The sequence below is a fragment of the Sciurus carolinensis genome, chromosome 8 (assembly GCF_902686445.1).
Source record: "Sciurus carolinensis chromosome 8, mSciCar1.2, whole genome shotgun sequence".
Classification (NCBI taxonomy): domain Eukaryota; kingdom Metazoa; phylum Chordata; class Mammalia; order Rodentia; family Sciuridae; genus Sciurus; species Sciurus carolinensis.
In genome coordinates this window covers 72,731,802-72,753,879 of record NC_062220.1, presented here as the reverse complement: position 1 = coordinate 72,753,879, position 22,078 = coordinate 72,731,802, and the positions used below count along the sequence as shown (strand labels likewise).

General features: G+C 36.7%; 1 protein-coding gene across 1 annotated transcript in view; it reads left to right on the top strand.

Moving 5' to 3' along the window:
- Dock4 (dedicator of cytokinesis 4) overlaps window positions 1–22,078 on the top strand; it is a 445,877-nt gene that overhangs the window by 37,231 nt on the left and 386,568 nt on the right.

The following is a 22,078-nucleotide window of genomic DNA, read 5'->3' as shown; positions in this document are numbered from 1 at the left end:
ATGTATGTATGATATATCAAAATACATTCTGTCATGTATAACTAAAAAGAACAAATAAAAAAATAACTACCAAAAAAAGCTCTTGACTTATTAATATATGACTATATAGACTTTAAAATGTAACATAAGTATGTATTTATGTAGAAGGAAAAGAAGCCAGCATGTGATTTTCCTCTTGACAAAGCAGAAGAGATATGACAGAAATGGCCAGGAAGATTGGCATTTACTTATTCCTCAGTGGCAGCAGTGGTGCTCCTAGGATTGTGACAGTGCTGCTGACACCAGGGGAGATGGTTCCCCAAGGAGGAGGGGGGTGTGTCAAAGGTATTCCAAGCCTAGGCACCTGGTGAGAAGTGTGAAGAGGATGTTTAAGCACCAGCGTTCTCAGCGTCCTTTGATCAACTTTGCGTCCTAGATGTTCTCATTTACCTTGATCTGCTTCTGTCAGAATTTACCCTTAGGTTTAATTCAGTTTCTCAGAGAAAGATACATACTTGGTTTTCCCCTTTTACGTCACTTTAAGAAATTGATATCACTTGATATTTACATGTCAAGAGAATAGAATGAAATAATAGTTCTCATCTTGAGTATTATATCCCACTTTATGTCCCCTCTGTAGACATGCAGTAGACAGTTTTTTGCTTCTAGACATAGACTGAAGCCCATGTTGATATTCTGTTTAATATTACCTAAGCAGTTTCTGCTGATGTTAGTATTTAGGAAGATACAGAATTTTTACTCCTTGATAGATAGTTCTATATACCATGAGGTTGTTTATCACTAATAAGTGAAAGTTTCTGAATAGTCTGTGGTGGAACTAGGATCAGGGTTAATATTTTGTCACTTGATGGATGTTTAGGTCTTAGCCTTCTCATTTGTAAAATGGTACACTTCCCCTCAGGATGGCTAATGAAGATCAAATGAAGTAAAGCATGTGATAAACCCAGCACAATGACTGGGATATTTAATGCTCCAGAAAGAGTTTTAAAACTAATTGTAAGCATTGAGCATGAGACAGGCTGTCTAGCCACTCTTGAGATTGCTAGGTGAAGGGATATCCATCTGTTGAATTTCATATAGAGTCTTTGGCACATGTGCATTCACACACGTGCATGTGTGTGTGTGTAAATGGAGTAGTGCACACTTAGTATAGTTCCTGGTGCCGAGTGAGTGAATAATCCAGTCAAGAAATAACAGCCATGATTAGTTTATTTATTCAGTTTTCAAAAGTCTGTAATATGTGTATTTTATTAATATGACTATGTATAGACTTTAAAACAGTAACAAAAGTATATACTTAAAGAGCACTCCATATGCCGTATAACCACTAAAGACATGCGGGAAAATCCCAGTATGATGAGAGTTGGATAATAAGTATACCTACTTCTTTGGTTCATCATGAGGATTGGAACTATATAATAAATATTTGTAAGTACTTAGAAAGTATCTGCCTTGCCTATACTAAGCTCTGTGCAAATGTTTGCTGAAAGTAAGATTAAATAAATAATGAATAAGTAAATCAATGGGTCCTCTCTTTGGCTGTCACTAATTGTGCCAGGAGTGGGCACACAACCCAGAGACAGCCATCCATCAGCTGACATTGGCATGATTTTGGTCTAGCTCAAAAAGAAGAGCTGGGCCAGATTCTCTTCCAGGAAGTTATACTTGGGAAGTGAGAAATTAAGTCAATTAGCTGTGAGAAAGGGGATTCACAGCCCAGTGAAGAGGGTGGCCATTAATGGATGTGTGCAACAAGGGACTCCATTGCCAGGGCAGGGATAAGAGTGGAGCCTGTTGGGAGAAAAGTGAGGAGGGTGGGAGAAGGGCAGAATGCCTGGGTGTGGGGGTTGCCACTCTGGAATGCCACCCATTCTTTGTTTGTTTTATAACTTGAGTGAAGCTCTGTTCTTTGTGAGACAAGGACGTGATGTCATTAGTCATTTACAACAACTAGCTTGGCATTTCTTAACTTACTTCTTCTTGGTGAATGATTATTTTCATTTAGGAAACACCTACCTGTTGTTACAGGATGTGGCAGTAGGTACAACAGTAGCTACAAGGGAGGACAAATTGCCATCTGACCCTCCTGCTCAGGGAGCGTTATGTTACTGACAACAGAACAAATGAAGAAATGTTACAAAGCAGTGTTTACCTCTTTAATGGAGTCAGGCATCCTTGGATAATTCAGTAGTGCCTGAGAACATCATATGTTTTGGTATAGATGACTAGATCAATAAGAAAAGGTTAAATTGTGTTTACTATGGCTGTATTTTTTCTTTTTTTAAACTGTGGTAGAGATTCACGCAGTTTACTTTGGGAAGGTTTTCCCTGAATACCAGGTCCATTAGTCTAATGAACTTTGGACATTGTATGAATGTCCAAATGTTAGTTGCTAGTGATCAAAACCCACCTTGAAAATGTTGGCTCATGTAATCAATATGAGCAGGGACAGAGCTGATTTGGGGCAAAGCAGAACCCAAGAGGTTAAATGGAATCTCTTATAGTTCTGTTGCTTTTGCTTCAACTCTACATGAATGGGACTTTAGGTAGAAAAAAGTAGAGAGACCATCTTCTTTCCAACATCCATACACAAAATTTTAAGTCCTGCTTGGGTCACCTGCCTACTTCTAGATGTACCACTGTATCCAAGGGGATGATGACCAAGATTGGTCCAGTCGGAGTCCATGTTTCCTGAGGCAGGGGGGCTGGGATACCACAGTGACAGCCCTGCCCCCGCTCTGCAGTGTGGAGGAGGGGCGGCCCTGGGGGAGGAGTGCTGGCAGGCAGAGACAACACTTCCACTCCAGGCAAATGAATGGCAGAGTGTTTGTTATTCAGGAAACCACTCCTCCAGAGCTCTGCTCTCTTGATGCCAGATAAATGAGGTTTCACACCCTTTGGAATTACTTACTCCTTGGTTGGGAACACACAAAATAAAAATTGTGATGTTTGAAAAAAATTGCCTACACTATACATTTTTTTAAATAATGTGTGTGTGTGTGTGTGTGTGTGTGTGTGTGTAAGCTATGAGGACTGACAGCTTTTTTCACTAGCATTTTAATAACTTTAATAGTAATAACTTACCCTTTTCTGTCCTCTGGATCCTAAAATCTTGGAAAGTTGAAGCCAGTCTGGATGGGGTTTAGCTGCTGTGAGTTCAGAATACTCTCTGGTTAGGATGCTCAGGATGCAGGATTTTTGTCATCCTTTTCTGAGTCACTGTGGGAAAAAGAAAAAAAGAAAACCTTTAGGGGACCTTTATGACAAAGTAATTGTTATGCCATATTAACCAGGTTGGGTAAATGTCATAAGTGAACTATTGATATTACTTAAGTGATCCTGAGAGACTGTTCCAGAGCTCTGGTTATCCCCAGGAGAGTGTAACCTACCTTCCTTTCATAAATAAAGCATTCCTCACATCACATAAATTAGCCCAACCACTCTAAACAGTCAGCAGAGATTTTTTTTTTTAACCCTAAAAGACTTTGTTGTTTGAAATTGGGATGCAGAACTATTTAGCTGCTTTTGTGTTTCTCAAGTTGATAGTACAATAAAGATAGATCACAGGATCAAAGAAAAATCCTCTGATAATCCTTTCTGCTCTAATTAGAATTTATAAGAAATATAGCCTCCTATTAGGTTTCCCACGACAGACATGAAAGATGTATTTATCTTTTTATCTTTCTTTCCTGTTACTGTGGGCCTTGTTCGGTGCAGTTAACCACTGGGTTATATGGTATTGTGTGTGAAATTTTCCTACTTGGATTCTGCAGTAAGAATCTGTCTTATTCAGTTTTTAAGACAAGCATAAGTTTACGAGTTCATATTTTTTTCCTTCATTTATACTGGACTTCAGATAGCAAATATGTTCTTCATTGAGTAGTTGAAGACTACTTGTCACCAGGTAGACCTCCTAATAGAAAAGGAATTTTGCTGCTTTTAGAACTTTCCTGCACATGTCTACTTTCAGGCTAGCTCAATTATTAAAATATTAAACTCACTGGAGTTTATAATTCTTTCTCTTCTCTTGCAAATATTAATTAAATGTCTACATTTGAGTGGAAAAGGTAAAGGACCACAGGGTGATCCTGATGGTGGGCCCCAGCTCCTGCCTCACAGAGCCCAGAGTCCACGTTAGCTTGTGAAAATATTTGCTAAGCCTGCAGTCTCAGGAAAAAGTAGTGAGATATGAACTGATGAATGCAGTGATAGGATCTTTAATAGAGGCTATAGCCAAGTACAAGTAAGTCCTTTAGAAAGATGAGTGTATAGAAGGCTAAAGTTTAGCGAATTAATTGTTGTTCACTGCTGAAGGAACATTCTGTTTTCTTTCCTGCAGTGGCCACTGACCTCTGGCTGGGGAAATAGTGATGCCTGTTTAAGAAGACCACCCAGTGCTGTTCAGAGATTCTGTGTAACCTCTGATTGTCATGTGCAGATCCTTGATGATTTATTAAGGATACTAAGATACTTTTCAGAGAGACTGAGCAAACTCCATAGACTTTCTTTGTCCCTGCTGCTTTTTCAGGTCCTCCCTTGGGGCTCTCCTCAAGCCTTCCTTTCCAGGGAAAGCTTCACCTCTAATCCCCTTAAAACCTGGAGTGGTCTGTCTTTCCTTTTTCTTCCCGCCTTCCCTCCCTCCCTTCCTTCCTTCTATTTTCTCGTCCTCCTCCCCCTCCTCCCCCTCCCCCCTCTCCTCCTCCTCCTCCTCCTTCTTCTTTTTCTTTCCTTCCTTCCTTCCTTCCTTCCTTCCTTCCTTCCTTCCTTCCTTCCTTCCTTCCTTCCTTCCTTCCTTCCTTCCTTCCTCCTTTCTTTCTTCATGATTTCTTGCTGTTGCCCAGCTAGTCTTGAACTCCAGGACTCAAGTGATATTTCCACCTTTGCCTCCCAAATAGGTGGGATACAGGTGTCCCTGGAATGGTCTTTGCTGCTTTTACATTTCTGTGGCATTCTGATTAGAGTTAATATCATAGCTGTTGCTTGTTTAGTTCCCTGGTACAGCGTGAAAGTAGGTTTGCTTTCCCAGTTATATTATCCTACCAACTCTATTTGTAGAGATCATTTTATTATCTTGTTTGATATTCACAAAAGCCTTTTGAGAGTGATACAACTGGAGCCTACATTTGCAGATGAGCTGAGTCACAGAGTTGGATATCATGGAGCATTTGCTTGAACTGCAGTGCACTGAGGTGAACAGATGGATACTAATAAGTATGATAACACTCATTGTGTAGAAGTTTACAGCCTGGCCAAGGAGGGAAGCTGTACACAATTACCACAAATTGTGACAATTTATTTGGAGGAAAGTAGAAAGAGGGAATTGCGACTGGGAAGATGAAAACTTCTAAGGGAGGAGGGTTGGGTACAGTTGTCCCTTGGTTTCCAATGGGTGTTGGTTCTAGGATACCCCTCATGTAACAAAATCTGAAGGTGCTCAAGTCCCTTATAAAACTATGGTTTAGGAGGGGAAGGGAAAATACTGGGGAATAATATTGGCCAAATTATATTGTCATACTGTGTGTGTGGACAAATCTGTAACAACAAATCTCACCATTATGACCAACTGTAATGCACCAATGAAAATATGGAAAAAATTTAAAAAACATGGTATAGTATTTGCATATCATGTACACAGATTCTCCCATATGCTTTAACTCCTTAAGCCCAAGTTATCAATTCTGTGAATATTTTAATGAAATTGACCCAGAGATACATTAAAATAGTTTGGAAATCATAATAAAGAGTATATATATCCTTTGTTATCATTAAGAACCAAAATACAGATTGTCCTATAAAAGAGGACACAGAAACAATATATCTTTTATATATGAGATGTCTTATAAATAGGACATTGGGCAAATATGATATCCTTTTATACATTATACAGTATATAAAGAGTGCCTTTCATGACCTGTTCAACAATTCACTTTGGAGGAAAGAAGCAAAACACTTTAAACCAAGGGTTATATTACATTTTTGAAAATATGTTTCAATATGTTTTCGGTTTTATGTGATATAGTTTGTTCTGGCATTGTTGTTGCCCTTGCTGTTTGAGAATGAGCTGCCTTCTCATGTCAAATCTGATACCGCCTTATACAATACCAGGTCCAGGAGCTTACACTTGCTTCCTTCTCATTGCATCACTTTAGGTAGGCTAAGCTGAACTCTTTTGAAATCCAACACATTTATGAGATTTTTCTTGTCTTTTTCACAGATTTGTGAATAATTCATGTATTTACTAAATACATGTCAATTATTTAAGTGAAAAAAGGCCAATCATTTTTTAGTTCTAATACAAGTGGAATATTCAGAAATGAACCAGTTATGTTTATCCATCGCACCATTGAATTTGTTGCAGATACGTACTACCTTTAGTTGAGGCGCATTATCCTTTTTTTATTGTTGAAGTTTGCAAAATGCTTACGTTTTACTGTAGTTTGTTCTGACAAAGACATGTATAACCATTTTACAATGAGAACCTTATTATTTGTATCAAATTGGTAATCATACAGCCCTCCGGCTTGTTTTTTGATCAGTGTTGTTAGTTTCAAAGGACATTTGTGTAGTCTTGGTGCCTGTAGCTTGGAATCCAGTATTTCACATGTGTACTGACAAGTCATAACCAGTGAATAGATTGTTAAAAAATGAACAACAAAAATACAGAGTGTAATTGTGGATTCCTTACCAGTCTGAGCATTTGTAGAACTAGTTTACTTCTGAGCAAAGCAAAAAATCGCAGTTGTGTCCTTCTTGAGTACATTTTCCACAATATAAGTCAAAGTTACAGCAATATCCTACTATTCTGCATGTTTTTAGAAAAATATTTTTTAGTGTCAATGGACCTTTTATTTAACTTATCAATTTATATGCCATACCGAGGATCAAACTCAGGGCCTCACACATGCCAGGTAAGTGCTCTACCACTGAACCACAACCAAATCTTATGGGCTTACCTCTTATAAATTATTCCAGTGAATTGTATCCGTAATATCTGGTAATCATTTCATCCACTGTCAAACATTCTTCAAAAATATCAAATTTCGTGCATGACTTTTGATTCGTATTTACTAGAGGATAAAATTAAAAACCTTGGTCTTCAATATTGTCTTCTCATTCATTATCGTTGGAAGAATGTATGATACTTTTCCTGGAATTGATTTCTTAACATTGCATTTTTTGGTTATAGATATACCCAAATCTTCATCGTTTGACCAGTAATTTCTTATGGAAGGTAGTTTGAGATAACCTAAAGACTTAAAAACGTCTAAAAATGTTTTTAACTCAATTATATTAAGTATTTCTCAAATTTATTTTTACTTTCTTCGGGATAGCAAAGATTGTTTATATAGGGTGTCATTACTTCAAAAATCTCTACTGGACTGGAATATTTGAATTAATTCCTCATTTTCCTCAAGCATTCAGCATACATGTTTTCTCTAACGGAATTTTTTCGTAGTCCAAAAACAGGTCACAACTTGTCAACAAGTAGCAACATGTTAAAAGTTTGTCATTGTAGCACACTATACATTACTATGCAGTGTACATTGTCCCAGTGTCCTATATATTGAACAGTTCTTTTAGAATATTGATCATGTCAAATACAGTGCATTCCATGCAATAAAATTACTACCTAGTTCTAGAAATTTCACAAATGTATTGTATCGCACAGCAGTTATGCACTTAAAATTTTGTTCAAACATTTAGTAAAAATAACTTTTGTAGTAATGTTTATGCCATTTTCACAATGAATTTAAAAATATTTTCAAACTCTGATAATTGACTAGTATTTTGGTCAAAAGAATAGAACTCTGAAAACACAACAATTATTTAAAAATTACCATTAGTGGTATATTTGTTGCTCAATTTAGGATTTTAGTGGGTGTTTCATATCTGGGACAGTAGGACAAAATATTTTAAGTTACTTCTAGATACTTACGATACCTAAGACAGTGATAATAGCAGTTGTACTGTATTGTTTGTGGAAAAATGGCGAGTACAAATTTTCTGTATGTATATGGTTCACGCATAGTTTCTTTTCCACAGATCTTTTCCATCTGTGGTTGCTTAAATTCCATGGATGTGAACCTGCAAATATAGAGGGTCAACTGTGTGAGCTAGATGTCTGAACACATGGGTAAGACTGACAGATGCAGGACATTGTCAGGGAGTCAGGAGAACAAAAATACAAGCCATGTTTTAATAAGAGGAAGTAGGATCATTTATCTGGAGTTCAAGAGATTGTTTAGCAAAGCAGGAAATATCCAGAAACTTATGTTGGGATCAAATAATGGAGGACCTTGGTTGCCAGACCAAGGATTTTGTTTGGTTGGGTCACCTACGTATTTGAGGAAGGTAGCGATGTGATGAAGGTAGTGGTGGGAATGCAGCAAAGAGAAAGAAACTGGAAATGAGAAGGGTTAAGGGATGGGTATGGAAGGCTACCTGCTAGATACTGAAATAGAGATAAGGAGGTGGGAAGGGGGAAGAAATGCAGATGTGAGATTGTGAAGAAGACTGCCCTAGTCAATGAATGGGCTCTGTTGGTGAGGTGTGGGGTATATGATTTATAGTGTGGTGTAGACTTAAAAGTTACTGGACCATCCTTCCAAGAGAAGGTACCATATTACTAGCAGGTCATGTTTGTGGCAATATACCAATAAGTAGAATACTGAAGGAACTTGGTTATATTCTCAGGGATAAATTGTGGCTGACTCACTCTTGTCTTCTGTTACATCTTCCATAGCAACCAACACAGAGCAGGTCAATTCAAGTTATAGTAACTTGAGTGAAACTGGGCTGAATCTTACCTTAAGTGTAAATCTTATACTGTATTAATAGTAAATGAGAATGGATAAGAAGTAGTTAAAATATTTATGAAAACAAATGGTTTTTAAGCATTGTCAGGAGATTGAGAAATATCCATTTATAACTAAATAATTGAAAAGCGAATTAAAATCAGTTTGCCTCCATTTATTATAAAAGGTTTCTGATGAATTTTATTGAGCAACCCTTTGAATTTTTCTGAGTATATTAAGAGTGATAAGTTTTTAAAAATTTTTCTTATATATGAATAAAGGAGATCCAAATGTTTTCACTGATTGTTCAGGTATTATTTTGGAAAGTAAATGCATGCCGTAAGTATTTGTCCATATATGGGAATATAACTGGTACCTTGGCAAACATTTTCAGAAACTGAAAATCTTGCAAATCAGATCAAAACAGTATAATCTATTTTCTTTAGGAATTGCAGGTACTATAAAAGAAAAAAGAAAAGCACACAAAAAAAAAACCCAAAGGTCTAACTTTTTCAAAACTTTTCCCATATATAGTTTTAAATTTAAAACAATTAAAACCAAACTGCATATAATTTCATAATCTTATTTATTATATTATAAACTTTTCTTACTTTAAATATGATATCCATTGAATTAATGTGCCATTGCTTACATATATATATATATATATATATATATATATAAAATGATAATAAGAGTACTATGGAACACTTGCTTGCCTATATCTATATATAATATTAATGTTATGGGATGTTAAGGTAGTTTTCTACTTCTTTGTAAATAACACTAGACAAATACATTGAATAATTTGTATACGTGTGTGTAGTCTTTTAATAGTCTCTATAGGTAGGTATGTAATTAAAAGCATCAGTAATTACTCTTGAATTCCATCAATTTTATAATTAAGCAAACACTTATTGATCACTAGACTAAGAACAATACAAGAGTGGAGGGAGTTTCCAAATCTTCTACTTGTGAAGATGACATCATATAAAGTATCATTTAAACAATCTTATGTGGTTTTTATAGTTTCTATGATAGTCTGTCATGCATTGTGAGCTAAGAAAATAGCATACTTTAACTTCTTAGCCCATTAATATGGTTGAAATTAGCCAAATATTAAAAATAATGAATATAGTTTATAATTGTTTGATGCCATAAAATTTTTTTTATCAAATAAAATACAAACCCAGATGTGAATCTTTATTACTTTTAAGAAGTTCAAATATTTTTACAAATTATTCATAAAATTGTATTCCTTATATGTCTGGTAAAGTTTGCTTGTAGAATTCTTTTGGATTGGAAAGGATAGGGGAGGATGGAGGGGGAAACAGTTGTTTACAGAATATCTTGTGTGTTAGACACAGTGAGGGGAGGCCATTTCACATCCTGAGGTTTTCACTGAGATTTCCTTTACAGAGCTGTAGGAGGTGAGGCTTAATAAAGTAAGAATTCCAGGTTGCGCTGCACAGGTAAGAGTCCCCAGTCTGTCAGCCTCTGAAGCCCATGTTCTTTTTTTTTATATTTAGTAGTTTCAGGGTCTATGAACCCTGTGAAATCTAACTGGGCTATATTCCCCTGTGGACTGATGTCCTTATTTAAAGCTTTGCTGTCCACATATGGCTCCTTACATTTAAATTACATTTAAATTTAATTAAATTTAAATAAAATTAAAAGTTTAATTTCTGCATTGCCCTATATATATATTGTAAGTGCTCAGAAGTCACATGTGCCTAGTGGCTACCACAGCAGATGGTGCAGATGTTGGGCCTTACCATATCACAGAAAGTTCAATTGGACAATGATGGTCTGGAATGGGGGTTGCCTCTGGAAAAGTCCTTGTGGGAAATTGTCTAAAATCCAGAAGTACTTCTTTGAAACTGATGAGGTTCAATATAAGATTCTTTGTTACCTATGCATGCTTTTACCCATCTTGTTGAGCTGTAGAATTTACACTACCCACAATCTGGGGACAGGAGAAGGCTTGCAAAACCCACTAATTGGTCATTGCAGCATATCATGATACTCATTAAATGGAATATTATCCAATGAACATTTTTTTCTGAATTATGATGGACTATGAGAAAAAAGTAGTGATTTCTGTTTCTCTGCATGATAAATACAAACTTTTTATCTCCCATGTAAAATTATTCTTTTACAGTTTCTTAATGTTATTCAACACAATGTCTTTATTCAGGAAGAATGACCAAAATGAGGAGAACTTAAGAGTTCAAATTCAGAGTATTCTCTGGTTAAATCTGGGCCATATTAAGTTAGTCCTTAATGCTCTTCTCATAAAATTTTTATGATACAGGGTATAGACTTTTTAAAAATGATTACTATTTTTGTGTGTAAAGGGGAGTACATAAAAGGAATTTGCACTTTGTATATATTTTGTGATGGCATTTAAAAGTAGTTAAGCAAGAGAGGTCATTTTGATGGGGGAGACAATGTCAGATAAAAGCAAATAACTTTATTGCTGATCCACAAGTTGTTTAACTTCCCTGAACTTTATCAATTTTCTTATCACTTTCTTCATTGATAAGTTGGAATAATAATGACTGCCTTGCTTGTCAAAGTCATTGAGATACTCAGAAAGTTTCAGATTTGGAGCACTTTGGATTTTGAATTTTTGGATGAGGGATGCTCAGCCAGTTAAGTGTATGTGCTGGTATTTTAAAATAAAAAAATCTCTGAAATCTGAAAATCTGGTTCCAATCTTTTTGGATAAGGACACTCAACCTATATGTGGAAGTGTTTGGGAAACTTACAGTGCTGTATAAATGTCATGATACTTTTTCATCCATTCTCTTCTTTTTTAAGTCTGAAGAATAGCAAGGTATTGCATCAGCCCCAACAGTCCTTAAGTGTGCTTTCTGCTATTGCATGCCTCTAGTCTGGCATGAAGTGGCATGAAGGATGTTGTTCTTAGTACAGGATCAGTAGGGAGGATATTGACATTATGGGAAATACTTTAGGGGGAGTCCTGATACCATGGACTATATGAGTTATCTATTCTTTATGAACTTGTTCATCCTGAGCCAGTATTCACCATTGGGATAGGCTTTATCTCATGGAGGATTAAATATCATTGTTTATCTCATTCTGTATAGCAGAAAACAAAATTCTTGGTATGTTGTAGACAGTGCTTTATATATCAACTGCCATCTTTATTCATGCAAGGAGATATTAGAATATCATTATAGAATTTAACCTTAATCAGTATTTCAGAAATCAGGTGCAAAAACAAAAAAAGGATTGCAGAGATGTTGCTCTTAGCTGTGAAAGCAGCAGTTTCTTGATTAGTGATTATCATCATTCTCAATCCTAGGCTTTCTTTACCTATGGTGTCATTGAAAGGTTATTCTTTTCACTTAAAATATTAAAAATATGCTACATCATTAAATTATTTCTACAGGAAGTTTTTCCACCTCTATTACGGTAGTCCATTTTTATTATTGCTAGCTTTTAAGCTAGACACTGATGTCACTAAAATATTACTGCTTTTGGTCTTCCAAAGTACCTAGTATGATTTCTTGCACACATTTCTGGCTTTTTCAATAGCTATGGCTGGTAGAAATTGGAGGATGATCCTTTTGTTTTTCTAGGACAATGTGTCCTTCACACACATCCCACATTCTGTATTGGAACTGGCAATTAATTTTCTAGTTGGAATAATGTTATAAATAATGAGTTGGTTCCCAGAATGGTCCACTAGATTAACCCATAACATAGCTTAATGGATGAAGAAGCATGCATGCTTGAATCCTAAGACACTGTCATAAACTGACTCAGAGCTAAATTTTATACAGCTAACAACTTTAGTGGATAAATTGATAACAGTCTATTCATTTAATAGTATAAAGCCTAAGTAACTATCATACTTGTTAAATTTTAATTTGTTTCTTACTTCAGTATGCAAACTTCTTTCCTTTGCAGGAACTTTAACCTTAAGTCTGGAACCAATAAAAATTTAGTGACTGGTAGAAGCTGAGCTAAATTTAATTTTGCTTGCTTTTATGCAAAAGTTGTGCTGACTTTTAAAAAATTAACTCTGCACTTTTTAGGGTTTTTTTCTTCCTTGTTTTGTAATTAAATGTAGTTTTTAAATGGTCTTGTTTGATTAATTTATGCCGTTTTTCCTTTGTTGTGAGGAGAATTAATTAGTAACTCAGCAAGTCAGTACGTGGCAGTAACAAAAGCATAAGTCTACAAATTTATTGTGCTATGTCCTACAAAGGTAAAAACAATTTATTGTAAAATAAATTGAAGTATAAAGGCTGCAATTTAATATTTTCCATCTGCCATTCCAAACTCTGCAGTCTTTACCATTGAAAGTTATATTGACATCCTATGTGATTGCTGATTAATCCTTTTTGTTACTTATTTTTGGAATGGTTAAACTTGAAAATCATTTAAATTCTTATTAAGTAATAGAGTATAATTTACCCTCACAGGATCTAAATTTCAAGGAATATTGATGTGTTCTTCTTTTGCTACTTAAAAATGATATATCTTTTAGCTTGGTGTATGTAAACTACAAATACACTCTTAAGAATCACTCTTAATCACTCTTAAGAATATATTTTGAATGGTACATGAGACCAATTTTGCAATTTAAAATCTGCAGTAGGGACATTGGATTTCATGTGTCCCATGTGTTCATTTTTAGCTGAATTGAGCAAATACAACCTTCTCAATACTGCAAGCTAGGAATAATAATACACATTGCCTTTCTTTTAGTCTCTGTAACTTGTACCCCATCACACCAGGGAGCTGTATCTTGCTGTGGAGCACGTGGACAGTTATCATCACTGTGACCACTTCATTTGATGGAAAATCTGTAGCAAATCAGGAGTATTAAGTCTGTTTGTTCATATTGAAGTCCTCAGCAGACAGCTGTGCTTAAACTGTCAGTTTTATTTTAGAAGAGTTAAATGCTGTTACTTTCTGTCATGGAATGATTTTATTGTCCATTTTCTGAGCTTGTTATGTAGTAAATGGAAGAGTTATTTTTCTTTAGTTTTTCTAAAATTAAAGTTGAGCCTTTATGTAAAAAAAATTTCTTTTATAAATAGAGCATTTGAGAAAACAGCATTCATTATTCATTTGTATCTTTTAATGGATTTTAGTGTTTTTAGTTTTTTCTCTCTGTCTCAAATGCAGCCAGACATCAAGTGATGTGGTTTTATTTAGTTATTTTTTTAATCAGCAGTGGTTTGGTGCTCTAGTTGAAGATTCATGGTTCTACATTCTATATTTGTATGCGACTGCTCTTCCTTTTCATCACCCTGACTCTAAAGCCATATGCAGGTTCTTTTTTGGATAATCAGCTTTTTGTAGGTGCTTGTGTGATAGAAATCTCTCTAAGGCATACTCCCTTCCCACATGTCTACTTCTTGCTGATCTTGCCTCATTTTTGAAAAAAGACTTTTGTTTGAATGAAATAAAAACAACAGTATGTTTTATAAGAAAAGTAATCAGAGACCCACCATTACAGAAATTCAGTTTTTGCCAGATTTTGTCTTAGTGTCAAAATGGAATTTGGGAAGGGTTGCTTTGCTACAGTGCAGTGACTCTGATGCATGCTGGTGATGAACTCCAGACCCAGAGATGCTGCTCTGAAGATGCCTTTGCAACCAGCTTTCTTACCCTAGTGATATGATGTTTGTGGTACCGCGTGTCGGCCATTAAGTTATTCTCATTTTTAGTACTATTCCTAAATAGCGGCTACTATATTTTGCATGTTTGTCTTTTTGTTAGGTGCTGTGTGACACACCTAATGTGCATTATTTTATTTCCTTCCAACAATCCTGTGAAGTGGTATTGTTGTCGCTGTTCTACATGTGAGGAAACCAAGGCTGCAGGAGGCTATTGCAACTACCAAAGATGGGCCACCAACTTGGGCTCACATATCAAAGCCCCAACCTTCAGCAACTAAACTGTCCTAGCTGCAGGCACAAAATTTTCTGTGGTAAAATGCTTCAGATGTGTGTTGCATCCTGTCTCCTAAGTAATTGACTCCAAGATGAAATAAAAGTATATAGAAGTAAGTTACTCCCCTGTTATTGAAAGGTACTTATTTTATGTGTGTTTTGTTTAGTGGAGATAAAAAAGTGCTATTCCCACCCTCCGCTTTGTGCCCGAAAAATCCAACAGACAGACCTTCTCATCTTAAGCATCCCCAGTCTGAGTATACATGGTGCCTCCTAGTTAACCTGGTCTTGCTGATGTTCTTATAAGAATGGGTAGGGAATGTTGTCCCGAAATATGGAAGCCCTGATAAGAGACCCTGATTGCATGCACACTGGGACTTGGAAATTCTTGGGGAGATTGAGGATGGTGTTTGTTAAATCATTCTGGTCCTTAAAGCTGGAAGAAATTTAGGAACAAAGGACATTGAACTGTGTGACAAACTAGGAGAAAGAGGTAACTGTGGTAAGGTGAGCAGAGGCTGAAAAGATGCCTGAAGATCTGTGACTGGGAACTGAGATGCAGGTTTGGGAGGGGGAGCATGACTGAACATGCTGTTGAATTTGTGGGCTTTGTTTCTCTTCTCAAAGGCAATAACTTGCTGCAGGATGCTATCAGGGGATAAAGCAAGTTGGGACAAGCACATCTCTAAGAATGAGGGGCAGAGTTCCAAGAGCAACTGACTTGGAGTCTAGAATGGTTTGTGGACAGAGAAGGACTCATTCTTGAAGGAAGATTCACTCATACTACCCATGAATTACCTAAGCGTGAGGTAATTTGGACTGTGATATATTTGCCATCTTTAGTAAAACAATATTCTTTTACCTCCACAGTTGCATTGGAAATTTAGGGAGATGATTTGATTAGGAAGGTAGTGTTAGGTCTTAGGGGAAATTTCTCAGGCAGAAATTTATTTCAAAGCATGCATTTTGGAGTCAGAGCTAGGTTCAAATTTTAGCCTAGGCTATTTCTAGTTTTGTTATCTTAGGCAAGTTACTTATTTCTCTAAGATTGTCCTTCTATTTGTACTGAGTCTAGGAAGTAGGCACAGTAGAGATAATGTCTTCTGATAAGGCATGAATTTTCTTGTCTTAGCTCATTGAACTTGTGTTCTCTTGACCATGATAGGACGGTTGACCTCTTTTTTGATAGTCTTTTTTTTTCCCTGCAAAATAAGGATACATTGTGTGCTCTTTATAATGTTGTTCTCTCCTTCTTTTCTTTTAAATATCTTTATAAGTTGTTTCTTTCTTTCCTGCAGAGACTTTGTGAGGACCCTGTATTCTCCTACACAGAGGGGTTATCAGACCCATGTTGGCGTGGTAACAGAAAAGTTACCACGTGTGCTCTGAGTCTGTGCTCTGAAAAGCCCAGTTGCTGAAAACATGATTGTCTTGCATTTTTTCTCCCATAGTGCTGGCTTATATTAGCCTACGGGCTATTTGCTTGAGCATAGAAATAGTGGTATAATCAAGTGGGGAGCTAAGAAACCATAATGACAGAGGGATGGCAGTGACACCCTCTTCCAGAACCTGGGATGGCCTTGCAGCTGCACCATCTTTCACTCCATAGACATTAATGAACCTCAAGTCCCTGATGACTGGCATGAAAAATTTCCATGGGGAGTTTCATAATTCCACATGTCCCAAAGAGAGAGATGTAGAACAGAGAAAAGAAAGCAATAGAGTGTAGTTGAGAATGTAACCAAACTGCCTGAGTTGCACCAGCCCTATAACTCGGAAGCTGTATGACCTTGACCCAGTCATTCAACCTGTGTGCCTCAGTTTCCTCATCTGTAAAATGTGCCTATTAGCTAACATCTCATAGGCTTGTCTTGAAGATTAATGAATTAACACAAAGTGTTTAGAATGATGCTTGGCTCTGTTTAAATGTTTTTAAATGATAAAGTACTGAAAATTGACAAGAACTGGGAGATTGCTGAGTTGGCTGATTGGTATGTTTCTGTGTAAGATTAAAATACAGTTCAACATTTGATTAAACAGTCATGGATTCCACAAATGCATAACATCTAGGGGCAGATATTTCACATTTATATAACAATTTATATAACATTTCACTTAGATATCTAGCACAGTATTCACATACTGATAATAGCATGAAATCACTTAGATTTTTTTATTCTGTTCTCTCTGAGATTTTCTCTCTCCACACACTTTAAAATATGAAAATATGAAAAAATTTTCTTCCCTTAAAATCAATGGATCTATTTTATTTTCTTTTATAAAAATTTATTTTTAACTGCTATCTGAAAACAAAAGCTGTACATACTACTGGGTTACCATGTAATGTTTGATACATGTATACATTGTGTAATGTTTAAATCAGGTTAAGTATACTTATCTCCTCAAACATTTATCATTTCTCTTCTAACTTTTTGAAATGTGCAGTATTCCATGGTTATATTTAATGTCATGTTTGCTGCCTCCCCACCCTCTCCATAAGGCTTTTACATAAGCAAGACTTGTGTAAAAAGTACTTGCTCACGTAAAAGCCTTATGGGGAGGGTCTCTAAAGAACTAAACGTAGTCCAGGCTGCGGGAAGCCATCCTTATCTAGCAGAATCAGATGAGGTTGAGCCATGGGCCTGACTTCTAGGAACTGGCAACCACACTGTCCCAGATCGCCTGGGAGTATGTGGCGCTATATGGGAGTGGTTCCCTGTCTGATTCTATGATAGCTTCCCTAAGCAAATGGCTCCCCTAACTCCACCCCATCCTGTTCATTACAGAAGAAACCCCTCCCAGTCTGGGCCCCTTTACCTGTGTGACTATAAATTTAAGAGAGTTGGGCTACTCCATGTAGTTAGAGGCCAGTTCTGGTATGGCCCCATCTGTCACACCCCCTCTCATTTAAAGAGTAATGGCTCATGTGTTTATTGGTCAGATAAGTTTATGGGGAATTGATTGGTTTATAGCCAACATTGTCTAGCAGTTAACCCTTTTCTCATCCACGCGGGACGTAACAGAAACTCCCACACCAGGTACAGTGGCACATGCTTGTAATCCTAGCAGCTTGGGAGGCTGAGAAAGGAGGATCTCAAGGTCAGAACCATCCTCAGCTATGGTAAGGTGCTAGGCAATTCAGTGAGACCCTGTCTCTAAATAAAATACAAAATAGGGCTGGGGATGTGGCTCAGTCGTTGAGTGCCCCTGAGTTCAATCCCCAGTACCCTCACCCCACAAAAAAAAGAAGGAAACATAGTAACTCATGGGTCTGTACAAATGTGCTTATATATCTTTAGTATAAGAAATACCCCTGTCTGGTCTTGAGGGGTTTCCACACCTACCTACTGAAGGAAGGAGCCCAGAGGTTTTGTGCCTGGAGCTTCACCTGAGTCTACAGAATCAGACTGACTAAAGGGGGCTTCACTGTATCCACAAAACTCTGGAGTTAATGCTGTGCATTTGGTTCAGTGGTTGGTGCTCCATCATCACTGAATTGGATTTCACAATGGATTTGTAATGATGATGAACTGAACCATTTTAGGATCTGTAAATAGTAAATATGTTAGGTAATCTTTTTTGGTACTGAAGATTGAACCCAGAGGTACTTTGCCACTGAGATATATTCCTGGTCCTTTTAAAAAAATTTTTATTTTGAGACAGGGTCTCACTAAGTTGCTGAGGCTGGCCTCCAACTTGAGATCCTTCCTGCCTCAGCCTCTTGAGTCACTGGGATTGTAGGCATGTACCACCGTGCCCAGCTGTTGGTAGGGATTCTTTTTTTTTTTTTTTTCTTTTTTTTTAGTACCCAGGGGCACTTAACCACTGAACCACATCCCCAGCCCTTTTTATTTTTTACTTAGAGACAGAGTCTTGCTAAGTTGCTTAGGGCCTCACTAAGATACTGAAGCTGGCTTTGAACTCGTGATTCCAAGTCACTGGGATTACAGGCCTGTACCATCATGCCCTGGCTGTGCTTGGTAGGGGTTCTTAACCAAGAGGCCTATGGGTAGAATCCCAGGGTCTTTATAGGTGGATGGGGGGAAAAAATCTTTATTTTCACCAACCATTAATTGAAACCTAGATTCTGTAGTTATGAATGATGACAGCAAATCATGGGACTATTTAGCATTTTGAAATTATGGTTCTTTTGAAATATGCCACTCGTTTTGAGTTTCAGTGTGTTGATGAAAAATCTCAACTATAACTATTTCATAATTTTTTCTTAATATTTTGATAGCTATGTTTCAATTTAATTATTTTCTTTTTTGGTCCTATGATTTTTTTTTTTTTTTTTAAAAACATTATTCTGAGACCTCAGCAGATTACTACTGAAGAAGATCTAGGGCAAAAGAATTAAGCCCTCATATTCGTCATATATTAACTTGCTCTGTAGTAGTCCTGGCTCTTAGCTGTTTATCTGACACCTTCTCTACCATGTCCTTCCTCTGCACTCTGGAGAGCTGAGATGGGGTCTTTCAAAGGTCCAGCATCAGTTACTAGAATCTGGACTGTGTTATTTTTGTTTATGGTTTGAAGTCTGAAAGGAGACAACTTCAACTTTTCTCCAAAAGTACAGTACCATCTTTTCTACAGTACCATCTACACAAACTTCCAGTGAAAGATATGGAGTCAGCAACAGTTTACTAGAAAGCTAGATGCTGTGAAAGCAAGACAAAAAGCAGAGAACATCAAGCCCTGGGAGTGGGGGAGCGGGGGAGAGGAAGCGCATGCGTGTGCAAAGGGATAATGTGAGGCCCCAGGGCAGAACTGGTTGAGGCTGTGAAATGAGATGGGGAATAGTGAGTTAGGTGGAATAATGAGGAGATGGAGAAGTAATTAAATTGAGGCTTTCAAGCCTACTCCTGATGGAGGCTTCTCTTTTCTGCTTTTCCTCCTGGGAACCGTTCCTATGTAGTTAAGGGTGGATTTTTCACCCGTGTCTTCAATTACTTGAATGTAGTACGGAGGTTTTGGGACTCAGGGTTTGCCCCCGCTTATTTTTTTAAGGTTGTTGCCAGAAACTTCTGATGTGCTGGGACCAGATTTTACACTGAAGTAGGCAAACTCTTCACTTGTCAAAATACTTTGGAGGGTATATTTGGAGACTATCTAGAGGTGTTGGGCAAAAGGGAAAAAACAGTTCAAAAGAAAATGGTTTAAGGTAAATATCTCTCACAACTATGAAAATGTTGACTGTTCATTAAACGAAAAGGGAAATGTTATAGGAAAAGTGGATCAAGGGCAGAATTTAAGGTGGCAAGCATGTACTGATATAACTACAAATGTCTGTGCTCACGATATGAATCTAGAGGATTAAAACAGTGGTTTATTCTGGTGGTAATGAGACCTAGGATTATATCTCTTTGAAAATCACCCAAACATGTTTTACTTACCTTTTGGAAAAGAGTGTTAATGAAGAATAGCTGGATTTACGTGAATTATAGTGCATAGAAAACCAAAATTTACTGCTTACCTGTGTATGTTTCTAATGATAATACTGAATTCAAATTGAAGATAATCTAAATTATCAACAAGACAATATGCATCAATATTTATGTGTACATCATTAAAACAAGTACTATGTTGCTTTCAAATGCTTTTAACAATTATATGTAGTATAACAATACATGTTGCTACTATGCATTACTTAGAGTCTTGCTTTACTAAATATATACATCAGAATTATTTATCATTTGTAATTAGATGTGTTTATAAAATACTGAGAGACTTTTAAGAAAATCTATTAAACACTTTTTAAAAAAATCATTTTTATTTTCCCAGTCATATCCTTTCTTTAGAGAAAATAGAATTAAATTTGAGGTATTGTTAAATTTAATTTAAATTATCACAAATTTATAACCAGAAATTAATGAGGCAATTAGACAGGATTAGGGCTTTCCCAGAACTAGAACACTGATTGTCAGATGTTCTTTCTGTACCAAAGTTTTACAGTTACACTGACAATGTTACAGCTTTTGTGACTCGGAAATTTCTGCCTTTGGTTTGACACTTCTGAAATCCAGGTGACCAGGAAACACAAGTGAAGTTTTGCCAGTGTACTAAGGAAATTCTTGGTCCGCCCCTTCTAAGATGCTCAGGCCGTGGGGATGTGAGTAGCCTGGGGTTGGAGACTGAAATTCCTCCATGCCAACTGTGGAAACGAGCCAACTCAGGGTGGGCAAAGGGGCATGGTTAAAAGGTCCAGGGGTGCAGGTGGATAGGAGGAATAGTTTCTAATGTCCTGTAGCACAGACGGATAAGTGTGGTTTAATCCAATTAATCAAATGTTTTGAAGTAACTAAAAAGAGGATTTAAAAATACGTATTTTGTTTCTATTTGACACACAGTAATTGTACATATCTCTGAGATATAGGGTGCCATTTCAATGCATGTATACAATGTGTGCTGATTAGATCAGGGTAATTGGCATATCCATCACCTCAGGCATATATCATTTCTTTCCTTTGGAAACATTTCAAATCCTCTCTGCTAGCTATTTTGAAATATGCAGTTAATTTTTGTCAGCCATAGTTATTCTACTATTCTGTGGAACATTAGAAGTTATTCCTCCCATCAAGCTCTACCCCATAGCCATTGAAGGGAGGATTTTGGCATATTCCCAACACCAAGAAATGTTAAATGTCTGAGGTGATATGCCAATTATTCTGGTCTAATCACAACACATTTTATGCATGTGTTGAAACGTCACCCTGTATCCCCCAAAATGTATAATTATAACGTCAAATATAAAAATATATTAAAAAGAAAAAGACTGACTTTAAGAAGTCTTTCTGGTAAAGCGCTCAACGTCCAGCCACTTTTCAAAGCTGAGTCTTTCTGTCAAGTCATCTTGACTCTTGCTACAAAAACTGGTCTTTGCTGTAAGCAAGTTGATAAATACTGTCGTGCTATGATTGTTAAATGTCAGAGCCTTGGTTTTATTGTATGGGCTTGCAGTTAAAGGGGACATTTTATTCTGTTAAATATTCTTCTCTTCCACTTTGTTTCTCTCATTTCCCACGTTACAAATAAACATTCGAGCAAGTTCTAAAAGAGTATGCAGTTTAAGAGAAGTTGGGTGACACTGAGTAATAAATTGATATAAATATAGTTTTACACTTTTGATCTTATACCCTCCACCCACCTTCTAAACCTTCCATTTTTTTTCCTTCTCACTAAGTTCTGTGACTTGGATGCTATGACCTGGACTTCAAAAGAGAAGTCAGATGAAAATAGCATTTTTATGCAAATTGGGCTTCAAAAACCATTCCCTGAGTGCATGTATGTCTAGTGGAATGCAAAGCTTACTTGAGAAAGGATGAAATTAGGTGAGCCTGGAGGAAA